General features: G+C 41.7%; 2 long non-coding RNA genes across 2 annotated transcripts; both read left to right on the forward strand.

Annotated features, from left to right (window-relative positions):
* Positions 1–1,849: 1,849 nt before the first annotated feature.
* On the forward strand, positions 1,850–3,568 carry LOC134163096 (uncharacterized). Its single transcript, XR_009964568.1, has 3 exons — positions 1,850–1,986; positions 3,117–3,205; positions 3,304–3,568. It is a non-coding gene; the product is annotated as an uncharacterized LOC134163096 (long non-coding RNA).
* Positions 3,569–15,900: 12,332 nt separating this feature from the next.
* LOC134163233 (uncharacterized) lies at positions 15,901–21,879 on the forward strand. The gene is made up of 2 exons (XR_009964634.1): positions 15,901–16,459; positions 16,775–21,879. It is a non-coding gene; the product is annotated as an uncharacterized LOC134163233 (long non-coding RNA).
* Positions 21,880–27,032: the final 5,153 nt, after the last annotated feature.

The following is a 27,032-nucleotide window of genomic DNA, read 5'->3' on the forward strand; positions in this document are numbered from 1 at the left end:
AAGATACTTTTTACCTTAAAACACTAAGTAAAACTTTCCTGGTATAGCCAGAAAATCTGTTTGGCCTATGACAATTTGACCCCATACTAAATTAGAGCTGAGAAACACTCTCCAAGGTTTTTTTTGGGGTGATTTTTTTTGCCTTGTAAAGACGCTCATTTCTGCCAAAAGGGCATTAGCAAGAGTCAAATATTTTTTGGAGGGGCAAGGACAAAAGACTTTGAACGAAAGGCAGTGGGGAAAGCCATTCTCAGGGCAATAACCTAGTGCATGTCTCCCTGCAGCATGTGGTGTGTGCAGGAGGTATCAGTCCACCTCCTTGCCTTTCTGCTTTCAGGCTGGTGAACACATTGAATGGAGCTGTAAGCCATATGTCTCACCAGGAAGTGCTTATAGCTTGTGTTGGGGACATTAGCAAGTTCATACTACTTGTTATTGCACCATGTTTAAGCTGCATTTCACAAGGGGAAACAGACTGTTGCTTCTCTGAGAGGCTAAGTTTGCCATATGGTAGAAAAGCACCCAATGAGTGAATTGCCCCTTCCACCTCATTACATTTTTGAGCATTGCTCAGTAATAACACCATGCATGGCTTCAAATTTAAGCACTGAAGTCCCTACAGATGTAGACTGTTTTGCAGCTTTCATGTATACAGCAAAGCACGACAGCTCCCCAAGGGCCAAACCAGTGCTGCTGTTTTCATCTCGAGGCAGATTCTTGCTGCAGAGTCTAATGCTCCATTGAATTTGACAGGGTTACATCAGAAGTAGAATCTGAATCAGAATCTTAGTTTGTCATTTCACGTTTAGTTCATATTTGGTGTTGCTATAAATAGATCATTTGGCTTCAATTCTTATTCCCAGATTTACTTATTTTTTCTAACTTCAGCTATGCTTTTTTAGACCACGAGCCTATGATGAGTCTCAAAATGTCAGACTTGGAATTGGAAAGGGCAGATAATTGAGGCATGGCTCACTCCTGTCCCAGGCTGCTTGCTGCCTTCCCACTGTGGGCAGAAAAGGGCCAAATGATCAGTCTTGGAACAGTCACCGAGGGTTGTTTTGAGTTCCTAGGAATTTAACCCTATGACTTTGACCTTTGACAAGAACACTTAATTATTTCCAGCTCTCCAGCCAGGTCATAAACTCGCCCTTTAGGAAAGTTTCCTGCTCTCCATAAAAGAGAGCTCTCAGCTCCTGTCATAGCAGGGTTTACATTCTTTGAATGGAAGGGCTTCTTGAATCAGCAGGATACTATGGTTGGGTTAAAGAGTTCAGCATTTGGTTTTGTTTTTTACAGCAGATGAAGTTGTGCTCCAAAATGCCATCCTATGTCCTCCACATTTTGTATCTCCCAAGTTTCTTTTCCTGGTGCCTGGAATTTGAGATTGTTCCATTATAAAGGCAGAATTTGTCTACAAAATCGGAATAAAAACTATTCCACTCTTTTCTTATTTTCAGGATCATGCTTGGATAACAATCCATATTTTATTCATCCAAACACCCAGCAGTGACTGCCTTGTGCTCCGGAACCTTTACATTTTGGTAACAGCTTATGAATATTATCTTTTCCCTTGGCTAACTTATCAAGCTGAATATGGCATGCTTTCTGTATAAGGCAAGAGAAATTTTTCTCTTCACCTTTGTCTGTAATGCTCTCCATGCATTTCAGTTTGTCACTGGGACATTAATCCTTCAGTCAAAACATAACAAATGCACAATGGTAGTTATGCCAGATGATCCAGTAAACTGGAAGTCAAGACCTCAGCTGCAGCACATCATGCCGTAATGAGAAATATTTCCTCCCATGTTTTCTCTGATGTAGGTAAACACACAGACCTAAATAAACACACAGACCTAAACAACCACAACACATCAGGGAGCAAAGAAACTCTGCCTGGCATAGCTCTGAAAGGCTTCTGCTTTTTAGCAGCCCAAAAAGCTGGGTGTGGGGTGTATGCTGACCTCCATGCCCACGTCACTCCTGGTAAGGAACAGTTGAAGCCATCAAAGTCTCACTAAAATGACAGTAAGGTTTAACAGAGAGTGTAATTCTGCTTTCCCACTTGACAGCTATACCAGTAAGTCGCTGCTTTTTCCTTACATGGGGTTGTGGTTGGTGGGGACATTCTTTTAAAATGAAAAGGCGCCTCTGTACCAAAAACCACTTGCCCACATTTCTACCCTGATGAACTGTAAGGCAGCAAAACAGAGCTGAAAAACAAACTTTTACTGAAACATCCACTTTTAGACTGATTTCCCAGCTTTTGCAGCCCCAGGCTCTGCCTGTCAGATCTGAGGCAGCACTCAGTGCCTCCTGAGAGCACTGAAGGTAGAGCTGGCCTGAAGCAGGCATCTCTAATCCAAATCTGTGTTTGCATCAGCCCAGGTGTGCAGCCTGGGGTCAGACTGGCGTGAGGTATTGCTTAGAATGCCTGCACACCAGAAAGCTTTGTGAAAGCTTGAACTGCAATCAGAACCTCCCCCTGGTGTCCCCACACCTTCACCTCCAGGTTTGGGGTCATTGGGATGTCACAGCCAGCTGCAGGACCATCAGCTTGTGAGATTTCAGTGAGGGAAGAAATGAACAGCACCCTTTCCTTGCCTTATTGAAAGGAGGGGGAAATAGAAATGCATGCATTAATCACCAGTGGTAGCAGTGATTGCATTTCTTGGTCTGCAGAGAATGAGTTAATTTAGACAGTGACAGTACTAAACTTGTCTCTGAGAACAGAAAGCAGCTGTAAGCATCTTTCCTGCTCAGAAGCAGTGTCCTGTGCCTCATGGAAGACTGGATTCCTGAGCGTGACCTGGAAGTTTCCAGCTTTTCCCCCACCTCTGGGGGACTGCCAGCTTCCACCTTAGTTATACATGGGCATGTAGCCATTGCCAGGCAAAGGGGAAAAAAAAAAAGGGCAGAAAAAAGAGGCAGAGCTTTACAGGCCACAAGCCCTCAGGAAAAGGCTGCATTTCAAGATAAATTGATTTAGCTCTAAACACAAGCAGCACATTTATAAATCAGGGCAGAATCTCAGTTGCTGAAAAGAAGTGATTAGCTGTGATGCTGACGTCTGTCCCGAAGGGTTCATCTTCTTTTACATTTTTGTCCCTTCACAGTTTCCTGCCTGTACACAATGTCCTGAAAGCACCTTCCACCACCTTAACCTCACCACCAGCATTGTGCAATAGATGAACTGCATTTTCCTGTATCCTTTCCTTAAAGTCTTTTTTTTCAGTTTAAGCCTGCAAATGATTGACTTTTTGAATTGCAATTCCATGCTTCCTGAACCAAATTCTCATCCAGAGGCTGCTTTATACTGCTCCAGCGATGCCACACCGCTGAACTGACAGTGTATAAAAGAGTCTAAAAGATAAAAAAGAGACCTGGACGTTAAAAAAACATCCTTTCATGTCTCTAGAACATTTTCTTTATTCTACACAAGTACCAAATACTTCTGTTTTCTCCAAAATTAAAAAAAAAAAGGAAAAAAAAAGAAGGAAACTCACTCATTTAATATTCCTACTCCCCCTATATACCTCATGGTATTTAAAATACCATCTTTAAGGGCCCTTCTTTTTTAAAGGTTAAGAAGTTTTATGGCATAAATGTTTTCCCCGTGAGGTTAGGAAACCAATGTGTTGGACACTATATTTTTTAACAGTTATGGTGTATTAGATCATGGTCTTTTGTGGTTAGGTGTGACATCAGGCCACCACAAAGCCATGCTAGGAGAATCACAGGCTGGAAAACATGTCAGATTAATAGCTTTCAACATTCAGGGGAATTTGGAAGAGCCAAAACCTGGTTATGTGGAATAATCTGGTTTTATTCTGACAAAGCTAACCTGAGGTGACTTGCAAGCATGCATGCTTAGAAGAAGTTTAAAGGAACAGATAAGTTGAAAAGCAAGTTCAGAAAAGAAACTGGAGAGGCTGGCAGGCCAGTTGCTGCTCCTGCTTGCCCTCCAGTAAATCGCTGATAATTCACTTGTGAGTTGAAGCTTTTGGTAGTGGCTTTCCCAAATGAAAGAGGCAGAGAGGCAGCTCAACCTGCTAACAGACCCAGCTCATTATCTGCTGCACCCATCCTGCCACTTTGGTAATGTTTTCATTTACCCATTCCACTTATCTGTGTTTCTTTTCTTAGTGCAGCACTGGCAATCCTTAGACCTTTTGGACATCATCATGAGGAAACACACAAGAAAAATAACTTTTTTCGGAAGACAGATCTGCAAGAGCAAGTGCCAAAATGCTGGTGGGCAGCAGGAGCATAGTGGCGCCTTAGGCTGGCTGTAAGTGATTTAGGTGGGGAAGGAGCTCAGGGCCATACCTGGGTGGATACCACCTGCCTTGCGTGTTACCCTGTTTTGGGGCTGGGTTGTGGAGCTGCACTGACTTGTCACGGGTGGAGAGGGATTAGTTCCTGCTTTGTGCTACCCCCATCCTCCTGTGGCTCATGCCACAACTGTTCTCCCACCCATAGCTGCTGGGGGGCCTGGTTTTGCTCTCCCACTACCTCTGCAGCTGGAGCCAGTGACTGCCACAGAGCAAGGGCCTCTCCCAGACATATAGCATATCTTGGGAGAGGGGGAAAGCAATATCTGCCCCTACAGCAGGCAATTAACCATCTACAGAGATTTGCATCAAGTGCCACAGAGAAGTCTTTGCCTCTATGGAGATCAGATCCCAGGGTTGTAGATGTTTTTGTTTGTTGGGTTTTTTGTTTGTTTGTTTTGTTTTCAGCACAAACACCTCCAACTTTATTTGGGGAATTTGCTGTTTCTGTTTCTGACCTATAAAGAATTTGTTTGCTTGGAAGGTTTTCTTTTTCTAACTATACTAATTGGCTTAATTAAAAATATTTCTTCTACCCATAGGCTTTATCTTGGTACTAGGACTTACTCCATCCCTTTGTCAGCAGAGAGCAAAGAGGAGTTTCCAGTGCTGGCCTTGTATATTGAAGGACAGATGCAACACATGAGATACTCCATATCTCCAATAAGTGTTGGAGAACTTGAGTCACGAGCAGTCTCATACCGATGTGTGTACATGCCTGCATCTGTAAGACGATCTATCTCAAATTGCAAAAGCAATATTCCTATTGGCATTTCTTAAATTTTAATTTGTTTGCTTTGTAAGCTAAATAATGCCCTATTAGCATAGATTTGCATTTAGGCATACAAAAAGCTGACACCATCAGTTATTTGACGTCATTCAAATTACAAATTTATTGATACAATGGATGCATTTTTTATTCCTCAAAATTGAAAGAGTAAGAGGAAGTTCAGATTCAGATGTATTTGACATGCTGATGTTATTTATGAACCCCTGCTACGCCTGTTCAATGGGATGCTGTCACTGCTGCTCTTGTCCCTGCTGCAGCAGAGAAACAGTGACAGATGCAGCAGGAGCTGTTTCACCCCCAGCAGCAGGGGATGAAGTTGGTACCAAGTCTCTCTAACTTCCGTTTTTGAGGAGAGACACTTCTACACCAGTGTGTCTTAGGTGCTGGAAAATACATGAGTTGCCGGGACTGCTCATACATGCAGGGTTCTCCTGGGAAGTAATCCTGTGATACCGATTTCTATTATAGCATATATTGATGTCTATAACCAGTCAAGTCAGCAATATTTTTTTTAACTGGAAAAGTGTCCTATGACCATTTTATTATTTTTCACCCTTGTCATATTTATATAGCTATTAGGACCTTTTATTCTTAAAGGGTCTTTCCTTTGCACATGCAGCTGAGATGTACAAACAAAAATTATTCAGAAAAATTTAATGTGATCCACCAGGCTATCCAGACTTCATCAGTCTGCCTTGTACTTTTAATACTGACTACTCAGGCAATGTGATTACAAAGGATATACATCTCGAGGATTTGTGTTAGAATTCTGATTATTTTTTTCAGCTGTTGACAGACAATCTACAAACTCGAGAGATAAGTTTATGGACTGCATTGCATGAAATTGTAGCAATTACTAAGTCAAATCTGGGCAAAGTGGACTGGACTTCAACTTCCTCCTCCTGTCATTGTCCTTGCTAAATGACTTGTACAAAAGCACCGGTAGCAAATCTTGCATATGGTGTTTCTTATCAGCCCTTACACACGGAGATGAAGAGAAGATATTTCTGATAACATTTTTAGACTCCAACATGTTCATAACAGCATAAAAAGGAACTCAGTTCTTCTGACTGCAGGTGGAACAAACCTCTGAGAGCCAAATTCATTTGCTTTGCTCTCAGTGAGTTGCTGAGTTGCTTTGCCCTTTACTTCTGATTTCATAACCAGCTTAAATATTATCCATTTTAATTTGCTTTAATGTGCTCAGGGATTATTTCTTCTTTTAGCTGCTTTTGTTTTGGATGGGGGTTTGAAGTACTTTTGTGGCAAAGCTCTGACAGGTCTAAAACCATGCATTGCTCCTTGTCCTCAGCGCCTGGTCAGCTGAACCTGACCTGCCCTGCTGCTCTCTTGAGAGAGCACTCACAAAGGGGGACTGGGGCTTGAAAAAACACAGGGATGCCGTTTTATTTGCAAAATGGCAAAGAAATAGAGAAGGACAAGCTCCTAGGCAAGTTCTTGGGTGCTTCACCAAACACTGACCTCCTGTAGCTTGCCTGTGCCCCTAAAGCCCTTAAGCGCAGGGAGCAGCAATGCAAAGCAGCCGTCAGGGAGGCAGCTTTGTATGTTATCGCAGATGTTGTTGAGAATAGCACTGCCCCGGGATGGCCTAAAGGAATAAATTGTCCCAGCCACAGCAGAACCTTTGGAAGTTACTGGAGTGGTAAGGGTCCTTGCAAATCTAGCAGCAAAATCTTCTGCCTCCTATGATCCATGACAAAGACGGAGGTTAAATATTCTGGCTTGGAATTGTACAAAAGGAGCCCTTAGAAGTCTGCCAGTTCCTGGTTTCTGGCCCTTAGGAAGGGATCACTTGAAGCTGTAATAAAGGAGTTTAAACATTCCCTAGTTAACCTCTTCTCTTTGTCCAGAGTCTTCTCATGTTTCCAGCTGCTGTATTCATGTGCCTCACTAACTGAAGGGAGCTGGACACAGGTCAAGCAAATCTCTGAGTTCAGAGACTCTGTTACACGGTGTTTGGAGCAGAGCAAAAGCATTACAGAAAAGCAGTGGTGGCTCTTCCCTGGGCTGTTTTGACCTTTTGGTATGCTCTTGCCTTAAAAGCTGATGACTGTTAGCATAAGGATAGCCATGCTGGTGGTTTCCATTCCCAGTGGAAGGTTAAAGTTTCTGCTTCTGACTGGTTTAGATCATCACAACTATCAGTACAAGCTAAGGACGAAGGTGAAGTCCTTAAACTCTGCATTGTCTAAGGCCCAAGTCTTACATCTACTTATTTTGGTATGCCACAGTGTATTATAAACCCTTGATCATAAACAGAGTTTAGGTAAATACCGCTGAGACAATAGATAATGGTGAGGAGTAAAGAAAAAAACAAAGCCTAAACACCACAGTGGTTTGTTGCTAGGATGATGCTCCTCTTTCAGAGGAGGAAGTGTCACCTTTTTTCTGATGGTAACAACTTCCCCTGTCAGAAGAACCAGCCTTCCTAAGAGCAGAAATGTGATTGATTTTCACTAATAAACTTGTGTCTCCTACTGTGTATGCTGAAAAAATAACTGCCTTGAAGGAAGGATTTCCCTCTTGGCTAATTCTTGGTGAGCAAAACAGAGTCCATAAGACCCTTCCTCTTCTCTCTTTCTTGTGAGAAGATGGACTGGATGTTGTAGAGGAACAGGTGTTCACATTATAAGCAAGCTGTGGTGCTGTTCACAACAGCATGGTTTAGAAAAGCAAGTTTCATTCACTCTTTTTTGATGGCTTTTATTCAGAGGGAGTCATGGACTTCAATTTTTCATTTGAAAACAAGCAAACAAACAAATTTTCTCCTACTTTCTATAACTGAAGGAACTACATAATGGACCTAGTGCTGTACTAGATGTTATTGATACCGCTTCTCAGGAAACTCTAGATAAAGCCATTCATAAGGCTGATGCCCAAGTCAGAAGCTCTGCTGGAAGCAGGGCAGTGGTTATTTTTCCATTTGTATTACCAGTGCTTGGTGGACAATATTTCTAATGTGGTAGAAATCTGGGCTGGAAGACATGGAAACAGTAAACTAAAATAGGCAGCCTTGGACATCACATGAAGTAACACCTGTTGCAATACCAATGAATCTCTAAAGAAAGAATGATTTAAAAGGAACATGGAGAAATGGAGTATCTTGCTGGTGCCCTGTAGTCCTCCTCCATCACCACTGTGAACCTCTGTAATGTGCACACAGTGAAACAAAGCAGTCACTGTCAAAAATTTTGCTGGCAAATTTCATGAAGTTAATTATTCTGCTCCTGCTCTCAGCAGCTGAGGAGGACAAATACAGCAGACCCATCCTTCACCTCCGCACATCTCTCCTTCACCTCTCAAGCATTTTGCCTGGTGGCACTTTTCTCCTTTTTCCTTAGTGACAGTGGTCTTGTTGGCGTCTGCCCCAGAGAAGAAGTTTGGGTGAGAGAAGAGAGGTCACTGTTATGATGCACTGCCTGGGGTATTCTCTGAAGCCAAGGTTAATTTCCTGTCACCACTCCTTCCTTAACCCTTAAACCAATGTTGTACTTCCATTGCCCTGTAAACTTGCAAACCAGTCTTGTGCTGTGGAATGGTAACAGATGGACTCTTCCAGTGAGTGTCTCCTCCAGCTTCTGCAAAGTCTCTGCGTCCTGTGACAATCCTGTTGTGATGTTCAGCAGTAGGATCATATGAACTTGTTTATGGTTTGTTTAAATAATTCTGATAAAGGGGAGAATGGGGCCATTTAAGTGTTAACTGTTGGACATACCTCCCTGATGGACTTAAGGACTAATTACAGCAGGTGTGATAGGTTTTGATTTAAACAAACAGATTCTTTTATGATTTTTTTTTCATATATATTTGGTAAGGGGAAAAAGCACCTTAAACTTTGAATAATTAAATTAGTGAGCTTCAAAGCATATTAAATTCAAAGCACAAATATGAAGTCGAAACAACCTCTTTCCTTCCACACCCCAACAAGAGAGAGTATCTGGATTTTTAGACTGGAAGGTTACTGGCAGGTTACAAAGGAAACCTTTGTTCTGCTCTTGGCTTCACTTCTTGCTCACAGGCTGACCTTCAAGCCAGCCTCTCTCACCACACTTAGAAAGGGAGTGTAATGATATCGACCTATTGGGCAAAGTACGTTGAGATCTATCTGTGAAAAAGTGCTGGGGATGAGTTGCCTTTGCAAACTTCAAACATTTCACATTGGTACACTACTTCACCTTGGAAAATATTACTTGCTGGATTTGGGCAGGTTTTAGTGTTTGTGATTCATTCACAGAGAATTCCTGATTTCTTTAAGCTCTTCCCTTATTTGTAGGTATTTGCAGACTAGTTTACTAAATGGGCTGTCCTGAGGCTGTTTGCTACACTTGACATCATGTATCCCTCCATGGGACTGAGTCATGCACCACCAGCACATACACTAGTGTGTGGCAATTATGATAAGGCAGAGGGAAGCAAAACCCCAGCCTGGAGCATGACCTACAGCTTGGCATGGGGGGGTGGTGTGGGTGGGTGGCAGCTCTACTCCTCCCTGCCTGTGACTCACAGCTAGCTGAGCAGGCAGCGGTGGGACTTCTGGCAGGTCAGAGGTTTGATAACAGCCGAGGACAGAGGAGTTGTTATCGGGTGTGCGTGCAGAGGTACTCTCAGTGCAGACAGGGTATTTGGCACGTAAAAGCCTGAGCTAAGCACTGCATGCAAAAGGTAGCTGTAATAGAAGTATTCTGAGCACATTTTGTTACTTCCTTGATAAAATAATCTGTAAACCGTGACTGCTCTTTCCTTGAGCAGCTTTCCTTTCTCCCATGGCTCCTATTTTAAGAATACTCCTATTATGAAAAAAAAAAAAAAAAAGAGTATCTTTTTGTTTTGAAGCCTCCTGTGGGAAGCACAGATGCAGTTACAACCTGCTCATGCTTTCTCACAAACTCATTTAAAACCTTGTAAATGGACACACTGTGAACTTAGCTGGTACTTAGACTGGTGTCTCCATGAAAACACACAGCTGTCCCTTACTGGGAGATAAGTGATTCAGTAAGATGTCTTTTTATTACTGTTGTTGTTTTATCACTAATGAAACAGGCACAAGACTGTGCTACCAATTACATTATAAATCATGTAATGACTTGGTAGTTTTCATTATTTTAAGAAGGTGTAGCTCTAAGTTTTATTCGGTCTGGTTATTTCACGGCTTCAGAATTTGCTGTCCAAGCCCCTAGTTACTGCAGCTGTAGGTAAAGACTTGAAAACCTGAATTCCTTACAGCTCAGGAACTTGAAAGAAAATAGCCCCCAAATAGTCACATACAGCTTGCTTCTGTGGGAGAGGAGAAGGTGTGGAGGAGGAGATGAAAAAGCTGGTGTGGGGTATCTGCAGCTAGCACTGCTGGCTCCGTGTGGCTCTCGGGGCTCTTTGGAAAGTTTTCTCTGTTTAGCCTTTGAGTCTGAATTTTTCCAGCCTTGTTTAGTCTTTCTGGGCTCCCTTGAAGGTCAGCTGAGAGAAAATATGAATTGCCTCTTCCAGAGGGAGCTGTCACTTCCCTCGTTCATTTGGTGATGCAGGGAAAGTGTCTAAAGCATGGTGGTATGAGAGAAATGAGCTGCTTCTGCTTTCTCCCCTGTCCTGTAGTAAATTTTGTTCCCTGAATGAAGAGCCAGACTTAGTACCAGTTTTATTCCCAACAGTCCTTGATATGCAACCTAAAAAAACCTCAAACCCCACACATATCCCTCCTAGCCCACAGCTTTTTCTGGAGCTGATGAAAAACAGAGCTGGTGTCATGGGCTATTTTTATACAATGATGTCTGAAATACTTGATTTTTGTAATAGTGAATGACTGTGCTATACTTGAAAACAAATTATTTCCATTTTCTTTTTTCCATTTATGTAAATTGAAATTTATCAGAGTTGAACTCGGATGGAGCAAGTCTTTTTTCAAATCACTTTTAAGTTCTTGAGCCACACTTCCACCCCTCTCCTCTTCCCCGAGTCTCCTCCAACAACTAACACCAAGGTAAGACCTACTAGGGATGGGCCAAGCCCACAAGAGAGTGGCCTCTGGTCTCAAAATAAAAGCAGGTAAGTAACTGCATGCTTACATTCCCAGACCTGAGTGGTGAGAGCTGTAGCGAGGTGGCACATTCATTCACAGTCCCTGGATGCAAATGCTGTGGCCCTGTCAGCCCTGCATCCTCATGCTGTCTTAGGGGCTGTGATAAGCCATCAAAGCTTCACAGAGAAGTTTCTGTGGCAGAGGCTGAGAACCCAAACGTCCAACTGCTATGTACTATGAATATTTGCCATTAGCCATGTCAGATATAGGCTGGGTGCTTTCCTAGTTTCTGGTTTTCTTCTCCTTCAATGCTGCTGAAGTGTTTGGGTTCGGGCAGCCAGTCTGTTCACTGTCAACTCCCACTATTACTATTTTCCTTAAAAGTAATATTAAAAATGCTTCTACTTATCAGCGCATCATGCAGAGCCTGCTGGGTTTATATTTCCGCCAGCAGAGTCACTGCTGCTGCCATGCACTTGACACTCCCTTGCTGTTCACTAGCAACCCAGGTAGGCACAGCACTGCCTTTGTCTTGGAGTGATCCATTTGTGTAAATGTGGGTTTTGGCAACTCAATCTGCAAAACTCAAAAATAGGAGTTCACTAAATGGGTAGCACAGGATGCTGCTGAATGCAGAGCTGTAACTGAAACTGTTTAATGAATCCAGTGCAGGTTCTCCCCATCTTTGCTTTCTAAAAATCAAATAAAAGAAATTAAGAAGTTTTATTCAGCCCCTGCTTTAGCAGCATCTGCCTCACCTGGGGGAAACAAGTGTGACTAAGGTGGTAGACAAAGAGCTCTTCAAAAAGGATTCAGGTACCTAATGTCAGTTTAAGATGCTTCTGTCTAAACATAGATCCCAAAACCTTTTCTGTCCTAGGAGATCTGAAAACATAACTCCAGGCCTTAGCAATTATATCAGAGCTCTGCATTAAATGGTGGTGGCTGCTTTTTATCTGCTTATTTTTTGAAAGGGGAGATAAAACCAGTCATATCTCTTTACAGCCCAAGAACATTTGAATTCATGTATCTCACTTCCCTGGAGAATGTCCTAAGCAGCTAACTAGAGATTATCCTGAAGTGGTGCTGTCTTTGTTACAACTCTTCCTGGCTCAAAGTAATTACATGTATAATCATGAAGGTACAGACAAACACAAAAGACTGATGTTGCCTGTGTGGTGGTGAAATGCTCATTGTAAGCTGCAGTTCTTACTCCAGGGAAGTTATGGTTTATTTATTTATTTATTTATAGGAGCCTAGTATTCAGTGACTTGTTCAGAAAGGCACAAAGCTTACTGAATCTTCATAAAAGCTTGTATTAATTCAGATCCAGCATTTGGGTCCCTAATACATACACATACACATGGACTCTAAAGGCCAAGCTCTATGATATTTAACTGAGCAAAATATTTTGCAGATGGCTGTGTTCCACTGCAAAGCAGGCACCTGCAGTAAGCACCAGCCTGCATAATAGAAAGGAAATACTCTTGTTGCCTGCCCGTAAGCAGGTGCAGCATCAAACAGGGATGTTTTCATAAACACGGTGTCGTGCTTCTCTGTTGCATTTGCGTCATTTAAAGAAAAAGGATAATCTCATTGTCATCTTCTCTGCTTCCAGCTTTCTCAATTATTTTCACTGATTTCACAGCAGGAAATGCTGATGCTGTGTTGCAACACGTAGCCCAGGCTGGAATAGTAATTTTGTCTTAAATACTCAAGGTAGAAAACATATTCCATGAACTTCTTGCCACCTAAAGTGTCTCGTTAATCGTTTTTTTATCAGTATCTTCAAAGTTTTCTCAAATTGGTTTATACAATGTATACTTTTCCACCATTTTTTTCAATAACATTTTATCCACTATTACACCATCTGCCCCTGGAGTGCAAATAATTACCCCAAACCTGAACCATTCTTGCATATCTATGGGAAGGTAATCGCCAAAAGCAGCTGCTGAAACCCTTGGCCACCAAGACTGAGTGTGCTTAACTTGCTTCAGACATGACTGGGAGACTGCCTCCAGTGCCATGGGCCAGGGAAGGGGGCATCCAGTCTGGGAGAAATGGAAACAACCCGGGAGGCTTCAGACAGTTTTGTCCACTGAGGCTGAAGGAAGAAAGAGATGAATCAGTGACTGCCAAAGAGAAGACTCATTTACCTGCACCATCAGGGAACGAGAGAGGTCTGCAGACTACAGGTTTATGTGATGCACACAATCTGTCATGTGTCCCATGCTACATGCCAAAACACTATTCAGAAGAAGGAGTTTGAAGTTGCTGCCTTTTGATCTGGACCACATCTTGGCCCCTAGAAATGTAGCTTTTGCATTTCCGTCCTGCTAAGAAAATATAGTCCTGGACCTGCTAAGAAAATATAGTCCATCAGACAGGTGGTTGTAACCTAAAGGGCGAGGACAGGCATATGACAAATAGCTTGATTTCAGCCCTGTGCAATTTCAGCCCAGTGCAATTTTGCTGTGGATTTACTAAAACAGTTCCCACTCAGGAGTTTGTCCATTGGAATGCCCAAACACACCCTCAGAATCTCTGTCTTTCATGGGCACCTTGCAACTGAGATCTGCCTCCTCCAGATCTGTTGTCTTGATGGAGCTGAGCATAAACTGCATGATGTGGCTGCCCTCATTTCTCTCTTCAAGATTCAGCAGCTGTTTTTCTAAAGAGCAAACCTTTACTTTTTCCAAGTCTAGCCCTTCTGCCTTGGAGAAGTGCCCTTAGAGCTATGCCACCTTCCTCAGAGTGTTTATGTCCTCTCCCCAGGAAAGGATTACAAATTACAGCATGAACACATCTTTTAAAACACACAGCCTCTTATTAGACAGTGTTTTTAAGCAAAACAGCAGGTGGGCTTGTTAACTCCATCTGCCACTCTTCTCATGGAGTGTATGTTTTTTAAACAAACTTTAATATCCTCTACTAAATTAAAGAAGGGTTTTCAACACGAACACCCTGACGCATAATCACGTATGTGCCCTCTTTATAAAAACTCCCCACAATAACCACCATCTGCCGCTTTCTTGGTAAACACTGTGACATTGTGTCATGAACTCGATTACGCAGATCACTGGGGTGGGGACAACTGGTTGCTGCTTTTTAAAAATAACTGTTGAAATAAAGCTCTGCTTTAGGTGCAGCAAATCCATTACTGAATGCTCCTCAAAGAGAGTGGGCTCATTTCAGCCAGCTGTGTGCGTGTCCCCTTACGTCAGCGGAAAACTGCCTGGGCACAGCTAGCTTGTTTCTTATTGACTTGTGTAATTATAGGCAAGGTTAATAAGTGGCACCAGTTACTGCAAAGGCTACTCCAAACACTTATGCTGCATTCTATCTTTGGCCAAGCCTGTTGAGAAATGATAACTTTCACCAGATCTGCTTTTGGGGCAAATGTTCTCTGTGGTAGGGGACCACATGCCTTGGGTTTGGTTTTAGAAATAGATTAATTTATTTAGGAAAGAAAATGCCAGCCTGGAGGGCTGAGACACTGCTACTACAGGGGAGAAAGAGAATTCTGTTTACATTAGGGGAAAATTTGGTGACCCCCTTGAAATCTGAGGTTAGAAGTCCCTGGGGAAAATAAGAAGGCAAGTGGGACTCAGAATTGGTGAGAAGTGCTTAAATTCACTGAACAAAGGCATTGGACAAGATATAGAGCATGTGAGAAAACCATCATTTAAGAAACAGGGTGGGGGTCACTCTTCCATCTCCTACGAAATCACAGTTTATTCATTAAAGAAATGGTGGAAGCTTGAAAGCTAGGAAGTCCAAAGTTAAGAGATGCTTGGTTTAGTTTGAGCCTTTTTAGAGATAAACAATTTGAAACAGTTCTTTATTGTACACTAGGTGTGATCATGCCGTGAGCAACATCTGCCAAGTGCGTGAAGAAAGCATCTTTTAGGAAGGGCAATGACTCTAGAGGCAATCTATATTGCAAATCTAAGAGGACAATCATGGCTATGATTTCTAATTTATTACTCTCTGGAAAACCTACAGGAATCTACTGTGTTACACCAGATAGTAATCAGAAAAAAAATTCATCCTTTTCCAAAAGTATTACTGGCAGTTTCAGCCTGACACTTCAGACACTATGTGCTTGGCTTATTCTATGTTAATAGAACATATGGGTCAAACACTGTCACACTGTGTTGGTATTAACTGTAAACTGATGTTAGGATGATGCACCTGAAGTGACACCTGGGAAGTGTCATAATACCTTATTTTTTTCTTCTCATTCTGTCCCATCTTCTTTTCCCTCCCTACCCAAACTGTCCTGCTGCCTCTTACTGGTGTTTTGGTATTAACTGTAAACTGATGTTAGGATGATGCACCTGAAGTGACATCTGGGAAGTGTCATAATACCTTATTTTTTTCTTCTCATTCTGACCCATCTTCTTTTCCCTCCCTACCCAAACTGTCCTGCTGCCTCTTACTGGTGTTTTGAGCAGCTGTTGTTAGGGGAAGGAACCCACTCTGTTTTATCAGGGGCCAAACTGCATGATGCACACAGCAAATCTCCTGTTGACTTTAATGGAAGAAGTATCAGTCCAGAGCCTGGCTGTCTTCTTTTTGCATTGTTTTTGGGGTTTTGTTTTTAGTTTTGGGTTTTGGTGTTGTTTTTTGTGGGTTTTTTTTGTTTGTTTTTTTTTTGGGGGGGAGGAAGCTTGTGGTGTTTTTTTGGAAGGGTTGTTTTTGTGTGTGTTTGTTGGGGTGTTTTTTTTCTTCTTTCCTCTGTTCTTGATGGTTTAGGGTTTCTTTTTGGCCAAAATGCAATAGCACGCTGTAGATATCTATCAATTGCATTCATTAAGGCACAGAGAGCTTTCTAAAGTTCCCATGACCTGTTTATTATTCAGGAGGTGTCTGTGTTTGATGTGGTGGGCACAGATTTGTTCCACCTGTTTGGTTCTCAGCTGAACTCCACTGGTGCAAAACTGCAGCCCATTGTGCTAAGCACACTGGTCTCTTGGCAGGTTCATTGTGAGTAAATGGTATGTATCCCTCTAGCTGAGTAAGACCTTGATGAACTTGTATCAAAGGATTTTCTGAACTCGTTTTAGGAGCATGATGTGAATTATATAGAGCAGGTGTGAGTGCCAGAGGAACGCGGAGGTTGGTGTCACACTTCACAGCTGAAAGCCACCCACCATCAAGGCTGCTTTTCATGTGCTCTGCCAATATGAACCCTGCTGGAAACGGAAGTCTCTCTCAGGCTGTATGTAAGCCTGAAGGGACAGAGCAGCCTTTTGAGGGAGGAAATCAAAAACATTGGAAAAATTCCTGCTTCAAATCAAGGTAACTTTTAATGACTTCTAAGTCAAGACTGGATTGAAGAAAAAAACCATGATTTACACAAATGCTCTCCCTTTCCCTCAGAGTAAGAAAGATGCCTTCCAAGTCAAATCAGTTTCATCAGTCCACCACAGGAAAACAGAAGATGACCTTGTGGAGTGAGCTAGTTACAATTCTTATAGTGTGGCCCTACCTTCTGTAGGAAGGGGGTACATGGTTTTGTATTAGGCAGTGAGAGCGAATTCTTTAGGGTGGCAAACAATTGTCTTGACCAGGAAACAGAACCATGCCGTGTGCCCTCTTTTTTCCTTCTTCTAGGAAGCAGTGATGCTTGGATGTGACCCTTTTTGTGCTATAGGTACTGGGTTAGAGCTATCCAACACCTGGACTCCTTCCTCCTGGAGATAAAATGTTTGACAGTGCCTTAAGGCTACAGGTAGAAGGGACAGCCTGTGACTTCCCTTCCAACAGAGCTCCAAAGCCACTACTAGTGACAGAGCTTTTGAAGGTGTGAAGAAAGAAATTCATAGTGATTGTGACTCTTTCCTTTAACAAAGCAGTTTTGAATGGCTCCTATTGGTTAGACAAGGTTTATATTGTACACATCCAATAATATCAGCTAGCAAGTTATCACTGTGTTTCTCAAGACACCGATTTCTTAATTGTTGTTCTTCTGACAACATGTCCCTGGGTATCTGGTGTTAGATGCTACAGAAGACACCTAAGCTTCCAGCAGAAATTACAGTGACTTACGGTGACTCTATCTCTGGACCAGAGCAAAATCATGAAATAAGTGTTTTGGGTATTTCTGCTTTGTGAGCTGCGCTGGTTAAGTATTGGATTTTGTATCTGTTTTTTTGTTTTTGTTTTTTTTTTTTTTGTAAACTGAGTTGGCTCTTCTGTATCGATCCTCTGTTGAGGAAAGGAAGCCCCAGGAAAATACTGCCATGAAAGGTTTCTGTGCTGTAGTCCCACTAAATTAAAACGGAGGCCCTTCACCATGGAAATGTTGTCCCTCCAGGAGGAAGTTTCTCTAATTAAATCGGACCAGTTCCAGCACGTTTTGGTGAGCAGGTCTTTGCCCTCTTCCTCAAAGGGAGTTAGGAATAGGGGCTGCCTACAGTAGTTCTGACATAATGTTTTGGTTTGGGGAGTGGAGAAAACAGAAAAATAGCAGTAGCAGGAATGTAGTAAGTTACTAACAGTGATGAAAGAAGTCTGAAAGACTGCCATACAAACATAACTTCCTGAAAAGCTAGATAATTTCTTTGCTATGTTGGCACACATCTCAAAAAAGAATGTAAGCTTTCTTATATATTTCTGATTTACTTAAAAAAAAATAGGGAAGGTGGACTACAGTGTTACCCAATATCAGCACACTGTATGTAATTCTAAGGCAGTGAAGTTACAAAATTCAGAGGCAGTTTGATTTCAGTTTTTTAGAAGATATTAAACAATACAGTGTGTAATAACAGTTGCTACCTATGAAGGGGAAGGAACATTTTCTGCTAGTTCTTGAATCAAGGATTATATTTGCAGAAGTGACCTTGGTCAAGGCTTTTCACAGCTGTAACGTTCTAGGTCACCTTCCTAGTAGATTTGGGTTCTGCTGCTGTAAACTATTAATGCCTACATATGCAGCCTCACATGCAACAGTTAATGTTTGAACAAAGCCTTCTGGCTTGATCAACACCCCTCACAATTAGCAAGTAATTTAAAAAAAAAACAAAAAACAAAAACAAACATTTTTTTTTCCCCACTTTCTCAAACCAGCATAAAATCCCTTAAACCTTATTGCTTAAATAATGCAAGGGAAAATCTCAGGTAATGCACTAACATCTCCAAACCAGAGTTAATCTTTACAATACACCTTTGAGAAATAATCTCCTTTTACCACTTTTCAGCAAGCAGGGCTAGCTTCAGCTCCTAGTAGGAAGAACAGGGCTAGCTCACAAGCAAATACTACACTGGCAGCAGAACAGGACAAGAAGCAGAGCTGGGTTAACCAAAACTACTCTTTGACTTCTCTGTCATCTTGATTTGGCAGCTTGCTTTTCCCTTTGACCAGAGTCCATTGTGCAATACATCATCCTCTTACTCTTTGCAATCTGGAACTATAATGAAGAATGTGCTTATTCTTTGATTAAAATGCTTCCAGCTGGGTTAATTTGAAAGAACACAATGTCACAATGGAGTCTAGTCAATGAACTAGCAAAAGAGGGATAACAGAATAGCAAAGTTATTGCCATGAAATAAGTCTTACTTGACACCAGTAGCAGTCTTGGGATGGTAAGAATGATGACTCCAGTTCTCCTGGTACGTTATTAAGGAGTTAAGAATAGGGTAGCAGAAAGGACTCCAGGGTGAAAAAGGTGAGAGCTACGGTTTGTCCAAGCCAGCATTTATTAGCCAAATGACCTGCACAGGACTTGTAAGACCATAGGTGAGTCAAAGGACTCTTTGGCAGTAAATGCTTGAGGAGGGTTAGATGTTAAAAAGCAGACACAACAGGCTCTTCATTTTTCCCTCTCCTATGTCATGTGCCACCTCCGAAATCAAGTGTGAATAGTATTTGTCTGCATTATTTTTCTAGTAGCCTCCTCTCTTCTACCAGTCTCCTCCTATGTAAATGCTTTTGGGTGCACATTTCTACTTTGATGATGAGACTAAGCACAGGGAGCAAGAACAGAGGAGAAAGCTTTTCTTAGCCAGTCTGCTGCATTCTGAAGTTCTTTTTTCATATGAGGGTGGCATGGTTATGTTGCTGCTTTCTTTTTACTTCAAATATTGAGTGATATCTGTGATGGAAATCACAGGAATATGATGATCTGTGATGACTGCAGTGTAGAAGGAATGTACTGAAAATGCCTAATAAACTCCTTACCACCCAGCAGTTATGCTGGTACAGCACAGAGGGTAGCTGAGGTGCTGGTTAATAAAACTGTTATTGAAGTAATTCTAAAATTTTTCTCCTACTTTTCTGCCTTTTTCTTTTTTTCTTTTTTCCTGCTTTTCTGCTGGATGGTATGAGAAATTCCTAATTGTCCATGTCATGGAAGGGATTTCACAGGAACAAAGGAGAGGGAAGAGGAAGTCTAGAGAAAATAATCTACACATCTGAGCATGGAGTCTTCCTTTGAATCTAAACAAATGTTATTTTACCTTTTCTTTCCTATAAATGTGAAAGTTTTAGGACTGTAGTTACCTGAAGTGTTTTCCATATTCGTAGGTTTCATCTAAGGAGATTACTAACCTCTTGATCCTATGACCGTGCTGCCATATGCCAGCCTCTCTGTCACTGCAACCATCTGTGGTGATGCATGCTGAATTGTTCTCCCTTGCCAAAGGATGTGGAAGGCCACTGACAACTCCTGTGTTCAGCAGCAGGTGCTATACTGAAGAACTTGACAGGCTTTTCTGGACACAGTGACACAAAACCAGCATCAGTGACAATGCAGTGACAGACCATTCAAGAAAACTGAAAGCACCTCTTGGAACTGGAGTAGGAGCCTTGAAGAGGGCATGGAGCTCTGATTTCTGCTTACGGCTGGGTTACGAATTTTTGAGAGATTACTTTACTTCCCAAAACGCATTCCAGGAGACTATTCCAGTCAGTCTTACCACATTTGTCAGAAGTGCAAAATAGCACATTTAGATATCCAGTGTCTCCTCTTCCTGCTTTCCCAATAAGATCCTTATGAATTGTGCTTGTTCCTTCTTTTCCCCTTTTTCAAGAGGTAAAAGCTGTAGATGTGATGAAAGTTCAGACATGTAAATACTCAGCAAAATTTAGTTCCCTGCAGGAAGAAAACCTGGCTGTCCTGAATTCCTCGCTTCTGTGCACAGACTAGTCATTTACAACTTCAATATGCTTGTCATAGTTACTGTGTTGATTAAGCAACACCTGTTTGCTAATAAATATTCCAGTTGTTCTGAAGTATAAATCAGGGAGAGGGAAAGATTGCAGATCATACCTTAAAGAACTGTCAAAGAATATGGAAAGTCTTTGATGGCCTCTTGAACAATGTAATATATGCTCACATTTTGATTAGAGTAACAGTCTACTCCCAAGCAAGCCAGAAAGCAAATTGTACCCTAAAGAAAGGTGTGTTACAGAAGACCATGTTCTTAGAAAGCAACAGTAAGCAGTGTCTGCAATATCCAGTAGATGAGATGTTTCTAGGATCTTGTGTCAACCTGTCTGTGAAATCAAATTGAACCACTGGCTCCCAAGGAACTTATAATGGGAGTAATGTTCCCATCTAAAATACTGCTTTGTAAACCAAACATCACTAAATGCATATTACATCTCCTTCATCACTACTGCTAGGCATCCCAGCATACAATTGATAATTATAGCTGTACTTATTAGTGGGATTTTAGGCAATGAAACATTAACTCCCCAATGTCATTTACTATGCCAGTTATGAAATCAGTATCAAATTAGTCACATTTCTGTCAGTGTTTAGTTACTCTACGCAAAGAGATTCTCTTGAGCTCAGTACCCTTGTCATTGCTAACTGAAGCAAAAGGAGAAATAAAATTGTCTTTCAGCCAGTCTGCACTGACATATGGAGGAGGTATATTCTCTTCCTTCTGACTAGTAATATAGGATGAGTAAAGAACATGCATGTTTCTGGACCTGCTGTACACATCCAACTTAAGATGTGTGTATGTGGCATGCCTTGAAATCTGACCTTTGCTTCCAGTTGATTTGTGGTATTTGGTTGAGTCAGCAGAGGAGTCAAAATGAGTCGCAACTGAATGGTTTGAGTAAAGGGAGCCAATGGTTGTGCCTGGTGATACAGTATGAGAAATGGAAAGCAATTCAGAGTAAACTCGGGAGATTGGCATTAAAACATTGAAAGTTGCAGCTTATAGACACCAACAGACTTCTGCTAGGCTTGTAGTATTATTCTGTTAGTAATATGAAGACATGTTTTGGACTATGGACAATGTATTAAGTGATAATAATGCTGATTTAATTCTACAAAGTGCTCATTATTTACACTTGATGCACATCTAGTGCCATCTCAAAGGCATATTTGTAACTTAGCGCACTGATCTGCATGATCCTGAACATTCTGAAACCAAGGATGACTGATACAAAATCCAGTAGGCTCTGCAATGGGAAGACATGGAATTGATATGATAAATGGAGCAATTTAATAAATGTAGTTATGTATGTGTGTGTTCTGTTTTCATGGACGATGACATTTTGCCCTGTGAAGAACCTGGCTAAAGCCCAGGCAATACTCGTGGACCGTTTAAGCTCTAGCCCTTTGACTTACTTGGAACACTATCATAGTGTGGTTTTGGACTACTCACTCTAGAGTGGAATTTCACCCTTTGGGTTTAAATTATCACACTTTGTTGCAAAAACCTGGTGAAAAGAGTTTGAATATTACAGAAGTCTTCAAATAATGACTTCCTGAAGCTGGCCTTTTTGCATTTCTTATCTGGCTACATTTAAAGCTGCTGACACTTTTGTGTAAAATTTGGTCCCATCTACTGAAAGAGAAGACCAAATCTGGTGGTGTTCTGCAGAAAACAAGCTCCTGTACCTTATTTGCCCAGGTGATTGTACAACTGCCCATGATAACCTAAGTTGTTCTTGTGGCTGAGCTTTTCCAATTAGCATCTTAAAGCAAAAAGTTTAAGTACATGTTTAAGCACCAAGGATCAGCATCTTCTATTTAATAATGCCTTGGCAGGGGAAGCTCTGTTGGGCAATTTTGTATTTCACAAATATTATCACTGTCAATCCTGGAACCTGTAACAGAGAGAAGTGGAGTATCAGAAACTGGCCTTCCACCACACAGATTCTTTCTTTTGGATTCTTACTATATTTATGCTTCAGGCCTGTAAAGATCAGAGTGAGCAGAGGTAGCAGTGACATTGCAAGCCATCAGATCAAACATTAGTATAACTTCTTGCTTAGCAAAAAAAACATAGGGATTCACACCTGTGGAGTGTAGAACTGAAGGGATTAGCTGCTCTGCTAAATCCCACCCCTGCAATCAACTGACAAAGGCAAGTTCACCTCGTGTCAGAGCCTACAGAACATCTCCCAGCACCTTGTAGCAACTGTAAAGTCTGTAGTGGAAGATGAAATGTAACATAATGCACACCAGCTAAGAACCCATCCTTTTGTCTGTCTCTTTTCTGGGACTTTCAAGATCTATATAATGTTTTGTTCTGGATATGAACAACTTTTGCCACATTGTGGTACCTTACCAAAGAGCACTGGATGCAGTTCTCCACTGTGAGGCATCTGGGCTTGCTATACTATTCATCAATGAGAATCTCAGCTGCCTGGAAATGTGAGTGATGTTTTAATGTCGTGGTGATCTCTTCATCTAAAAGAGATTCTTAGAAAACCCTTCAAAACTGCAAAACTGAAATTTAATATAATCAGCAAGCCCTTAGCATAAAATCCAGATTTTGGTTGCAGAAGTCAAAAGAGTAACACAGCCAAAAAGACACAATGACCAAAGCACTGTCCACTATAAGCCTTTAGGAACAGACAACATTTACAACAAAAAGATACTTTGACTTTGCTTTAAACCAGAAATAATTCTTCTAGTCTTTAAGATCCCCTCCATGCTTTTAGATGTGGCGGGTGGGAGTGGGCTGCCTCTAAACATGTAGAAGCAGAAGAGCTGAAGCTGAGAGGTTCAAAAACTATTCTGCATGGCTATGGAGAGCTGCAGGGAGGACTTCATCCAAAAGGAAGGCAAGCAGCGTTAAGGCACATCTCCAGTGCACACCTTACCCTGGGCAAGCCTTGCAGTTAACAAGTTTCCAATACCCTGCCATGCAGACTGGAAAGGAGGGTGAGTGAATGCAAGGCAGCTCTAAGTCTTGGGCAGCCCTCCGGAAGAGGTCTGGCAGAAGTGGCTGGTGGCTGGTGCTGAATCACTCCACCCTGGCAGCACAGCTCTCTTCAGCTAGCACCATCCGGCTCCTGAGCAGCGCTGGCTTCATTTGGTAGCTCTGGTTGCAGGAAGGTTGCAGCCACAAACTCCAACTTCCTCCCCAGACAGTCTGTCTGGAAAGCTCTGTGCCAGGGTTTGTGCTATCTCAGGGGTTCAGGCCCTAGTTAGGATTTAGTTACTAACACATTTGTAATACTGATGCTACTAGTACATACAGTTCTATTGTGCTTTTTACAGACACTGTGTTTGTTTGCTCCTACATGACCAAGTAGAAATAGAAAGGGTTGTTTCTGGGTTTTGTTTTTTTTTTTGTTTAATGTTACATAGTGAGAAAGAGAAACCAATGCTTAGAACCTTTTCCTTACTGTTCTGACCCACTGTGCTGCTTTACCACAGAGGCTGACTGAAACAAAGACCTTGGGCCAACGTGTGTTTCACCTCATTTTGCAAACTGACCAAGTTCCTCTTTCAGCTGTGAGGTAGTATGTGTAGAAACGCTGTGAGACCAAACTGTTAGCTAATCCTCTGTTCTGGAATATGTCTGACAAGCGGGTAGAGTAGTGAGACATTTTCCTCTTGTAATCTGTTTAAGTAAACGAAATTAAATCTTTTCTTGGCCAGCTTTAAAGATCAAGTCATAAAAGCCTGGAATAGTTTTGTTGTATACATTTCCCTTGGAAAGTATCTGCTTCAGCTTTTCTCTTCGTCAATCAGGTCCAAGGCCTCCATTAGAGAATAGTTTATTCCCAGCTCCAGTTAATATTTTTCAAATGTGCTGTATTTGTATACATTAATTCCTGCTCTCTCAACTCACAAAGATTATCTGAGGACAGGGCAGCTAATGTCTTACCTGAAAGCTGACAGATTTTTCCTTATGTCAGAGTAGGGACAGGAAAACTACCTGCAGAAAATAACTTATTAAATTAGTTACGGTCCTTTCTCTTCTGTAAGACTCTTGATCCTGTGGGCTCTTTTGCCAAGTCATGGGTTGTTTAGAAGTGGGTTCATTATCCAGCACACATTAAAAGCAATCCCATTTAAATCCTGATGTCTTTGGGAAGCTTGTTCACCTTCATTTTATTTTACCATTTCTGTTATGACTGCTACCTGCATGCAGTAATGGGTTCCTTACTAAGCAAGCACAGGGTGAGGAAAATGTTTGTGAGATGGCCTTTATCATCTTATCAGGACTCGAATTATTTTTAGGGCAGGGCCATAGTAACTGGTACTGTCAGAAAATAGTATTGTGTAAGCTGGGAGCATTGCCATTGCATTCTTTTCCACTTTGGGTCAGATCCTGCTTTTCCTAGCAGTCGTTAAGCTTGTATTACCTTCTTTTTCTTCCGCTACTGCCGCATGAAGCAAGGACTTAAGACAAACTTGCATAGAGATCCCTCTAAAAAGTTTTGAAAGAATGCTGCTACTTTAACTATTAGTTCTCTCCTTCTCCTACAGGTATCTTAGTTTTCAGATCACTCTGCTTATGGCTGTGGTCTCCGTGCACAGCATTGCCAATGCTGGCTGAGGGGGATGACCTGTAGGAAGAGTGTGAGATGATCATTTTCAGCATAAGTGCAGCTTTAGGCATACTTAAACCAATTGTGAAGCTGCACCTCTAATTAGGGCTTTGGACAGGGAGCCTGGCCCTGAATGAGTGTATTTGCTTGCAAATTACCCCTGACCTTTTTCTTTAAGGCTTTTCTGTGCAAGCAGGTGCAGATTATTTTCACACAGTTCAGCCTGCACTAATCCTTAAACAAGGAGCGCAGGAGAATGAAATGCAAAAGGCAGAGCTTCTTCTCTATGGTGCAGCCCCCCACAGATGTGGTCACACTGCTTTCAGACCCAGGGTAGCAAAAGGGTGTTGCACTGTGCAGCCTTCTCACCTAGAGTCTGTACCAACTAGGTGCTCTGTACAGCCAAACAGCAACATTTTCCCCTCCTGAAAGGAGGAGCTTTCTCACAGCAGATCACAGAGGTAGGCTGAGCCCTGACATAGCGATAAGGTCATCCTTGGAGTGAGAGAGCACACTTCCTGTCCTCACCTGAGTTTTTCACTGTTCTAAAGACCACTGGGTATCATGACAGCCCACTTGGAAGGGGCCGGAATAGTGTTCCTGCACAAGGTGTTGCATACTGGCTCAGTCAAGTACCTCACCTTTTATTTTACTTTTAACCCCACTTAGGATTTTTAATCATAGAGATCTTACAAATCTAGTATATTTCTCCTACCAGTGGTATTAAATTGCATGCAAAGCACTGTGGGCAAGTAGCCAGAATGATAACGAAGCCACCTTGAAAGAATTTATCTCTGGCAATACTTAATACTTCTTGTTGTTGTCTATCTGAATTTTCCAGTGTATTTTAAACTGTCAGTGAATTAAACTTTGCAGGTAAGATTATCTCTGTTTTCCAATTAGAGAAACCAAAAACCAAAGGAGTTACAAATAGAATGTGGATAGCTCTTTGTGTTTTGAGTATGCTTGTGGCGGTGCCAAAAATTTTAAGTTAACCAGTAAATTAAAACCAGGACAGGAGTCAGATTTTGAATTTCATGGGAATTGTGGTAGGGCTGGAGGAATCAGGGGAGATCCAAAATCAAAAAGATGGCAACACAGCTGTACTTTTTTAAAAAGGGAAAGCAGATGCTCTCAAAGGCAGTATCTGAAATAGACTGTATAGGTACAATGGACAACTGAGTTACATAAATCAGCAATGCAAACATATAATCAAATACTGGGTAAGACCAGATAAAGTGGCCATTACTATAGAGGAACAAAAATAGGTGCCAGTGGCCCTTACTGCAGAAAGGGACTGTTTCTTCCCTAAAGCAACTGAATCTCTAGAAACACCTGTTACAGTTCTACAACACATAATTATAGCTGTCGAATCAAAAGAAGGTATGATAAGATCAGATAACTCCACCCTTCAGAACTGAACATGAAGACCGCTGAAATTGAATTGAAATTTGATATTTCCTCCTTACTTGAACAGGTCATTGAGGGAAGAACCTGCTTAGGATCTGACCGTGGCATTTCAAAGCACAGAAATGATGTGCAGCTGCCGTAGAAGGGAGAAACGTCCTGCTTTGTGATGCTGATGTGTCGCCTCCTGTCTGCTCAAGAGTGCATCGACAGAGCACGAACGAGAGGACAGAAGGAGCTCTGTGTAAGGGTATACAGGTCCTAAATACATACATGCGGGTATTGCTATAAGGGTGCAGGTTGAAGTTACAGATATTTCAACAAAAAATATATATTTTGAACCTGAGTTTTCTTGAACTCTGAATCAGAGAAGAAATGCAAACATGTATGGCAAATGAGATACCCCAGTGCTTAGGACCGTATATAGAAGCTATGCATAAATGCCTATATAGTTCCCAGACAGTAACGTACGTATGTGAAGGGTAAATAAAAATTAGTTCAATGAAGTAACAGATTTCTCTGCCAAACTTCCAGAAACTTCAAAACAAAGAACTTAAAACCAGGATATTTTGAAACTGATAACAACGTCTTTGCTAGCTAATGACCTAAGCCTATGAGAAACTTGATGTGGCTATTGTGCATCAGGTTGTTGACATGGATCTGGAGAGTCTGGTACTGGTTATTTATAACTGGTTATTTATAACTGGTTATTTA

This window comes from Pezoporus occidentalis, unplaced genomic scaffold (assembly GCF_034315485.1).
Source record: "Pezoporus occidentalis ecotype Australia unplaced genomic scaffold, CSIRO_AGI_Poc_V1 ctg2, whole genome shotgun sequence".
Lineage (NCBI taxonomy): Eukaryota > Metazoa > Chordata > Aves > Psittaciformes > Psittacidae > Pezoporus > Pezoporus occidentalis.